Source organism: Lactuca saligna, chromosome 5 (genome assembly GCF_052625555.1).
Source record: "Lactuca saligna cultivar CGN05327 chromosome 5, ASM5262555v1, whole genome shotgun sequence".
In the NCBI taxonomy this organism is placed as follows: Eukaryota; Viridiplantae; Streptophyta; class Magnoliopsida; order Asterales; family Asteraceae; genus Lactuca; species Lactuca saligna.
The window spans coordinates 62,284,442-62,286,465 of record NC_136421.1 but is presented as its reverse complement, the minus strand read 5'-3'; the positions used below and the strand labels follow the sequence as shown (position 1 = coordinate 62,286,465).

General features: G+C 45.5%; 1 non-coding gene across 1 annotated transcript; it reads left to right on the top strand.

Moving 5' to 3' along the window:
- The first annotated feature begins 1,372 nt into the window (after positions 1–1,372).
- LOC144999192 (small nucleolar RNA R71) lies at positions 1,373–1,479 on the top strand. Its single transcript, XR_013660712.1, has one exon. It is a non-coding gene; the product is annotated as a small nucleolar RNA R71 (small nucleolar RNA).
- Positions 1,480–2,024: the final 545 nt, after the last annotated feature.

Sequence of the window (2,024 nt, the reverse complement as noted above, 5' to 3'; positions counted from 1 at the left end):
GAAGGTGACAGTCTTGTTTGCCAAATGTATTGCCATGCGAATTGGCCTTGGCTCCGGGAGGTCTAGCTTCTTAAAGAATGAGTAGGGCATAAGGTTCACACTTGCTCTAGAATCAGCTAAGACATGAATTGCAGCCAAGTTGCCAAATTGGCAAGGTAAAGTTAATCTCCCCGGATCACCCTTCTTCTTTGGTAGCTTGTTTAGCATTGTGGCAGAGCAGTTCTCATTAAGCACTACCTTCTGCACTTCCTCCATCTTTCTTTTTATTGGTGAGGAGTTCCTTAAGGAACTTTGCATACTTGGGCATTTGCATGACGACTTCAATGAAAGGAATGTTGATTTGAAGAGTTTTAATGTGGTCTAGAAACTTCTGATATTCCTCTTCCTGCTTCTCTTTCTTGGCTCGGGCTGGGTATGGCATTGGAGGCTGGTAAGGCTTTAAGGGAGGTTGTTCATTCGTTTTTGATGGGGTACTCGCCGAGTCCGTCGGCCCTACTCGGCGAGTAGAACTCTCAGATTGTGATTCTTGGTTTTCTGCTTGTTCTTCCGTTCCTTCCTTCTGCGAGTCCCTGGTTGCTTAAGTTCGAATGGGGGCCAGGGGAGTGATGATCTTCCCACTTCTCGTTGTGACAATGTTTATTTGTGCGCCTCGTGGGTTGTTTTCGGTTTTGCTAGGAAGTTCACCCGGTGACCTTTGGTTAAGTTGTTGAGCAAGTTGCCCAAGCTGCGTTTCTATGTTGTGGATGGATGCTTGCTGGTTCCTGAGCATGGTTATTGTTTCTTGGATAGCAGCATCATGGTCACTATGCCTTTTCTCGGAAGCAGCCACAAATTTAGTAAGCATATCTTCTAAGCTTGGCTTCCTTTCTTGCACCGGCTCCTCCTTTTGATAAAATCCTCTCCCTTTTTGTCTATACTTCTCCTCCTTGGCCTTCTTGTACTCTTTGTAAGGAAGCCACTCTTTCTTTTGTTTGCGCCAGTCCTCATCATATCGGTCACCACTCAAATAACACGCTTGCGCCTTCTTGTTGCCATTCTCATCCAAATCGCAATCTCTAGTGAGGTGAGGTCCATTTCAGTTTTCACAACCCACCCGAATAGCATGGATAGTTTGATCCATTTTGTCCATTCTCCTATCCATGGTTTTTAACATAGCATGACCGCGGATAAGTCTTCAGTAGCAGCATAAGCGGCTCCCCTCGTGATATCATGCCTAAGGTTGTGGTATTCTCTAGAGTGTTTAGAGAATTCTTCAATCAATTCTTTAATCACCGGGGGTGGCTTGTTTGTAAGTGGGCCTTGCGAGTCTAGCAACTTCCGGGTTGTGACATTGACTCCATCATAGAAGATGGAAACTTCTTGCTGGCTGTTTAGATCATGGTATGGGCAGTTTCTTAGCAGACTTTTGTATCTCTCCCATGCTTCATATAGCGACTCTCCAGCTTGTTGTTCAAAGTTTGCAATGGCCTTCTTCAGTTTGGCTATCTTGGACGGTGGGCAAAAGTGATAAACGAATTCTTCCTTCATTCTGGCCCAAGTAGTGACTGATCCGGGGGGGAAGTGACTTGAGCCAGTCTTTAGCAGCACCCTTAAAGGTTACCGGAAGCATACGAAGTAGTTGAGTTTCGCGGGTTACATTTGGAATATTGAAGTAATCAGCTACATCATTGACTTCATCCAAATGTTTGTAGGCATCTTCATGACCTTTCCCATAGAAAGGTATTTCTTTGAGTGAAGCTAGGATATGACCTTTTAGCTCGAAGGTAGCAGTTGCGGGAATTGCGGGTTGCACAAGTCCCGGGCCATTGTCGTCGTGCATCCTCTTCTTCCATTCTCCCATGGGGATTTCATCAATGTTAGCCATCGTGAACGCTAACTCTTCCTCCGACTCGGTTTCTTGCTCGTACGTCGCCTCCTCTTCTTCCTCGGTCTCGTACCCAATATCTTCTTGAATTGGCTCCTCAATTATCAAAGAAGCGCTAGAAGCTCCTGATTTACAGCTCTTCTTTTTCCCAAAAACGGTC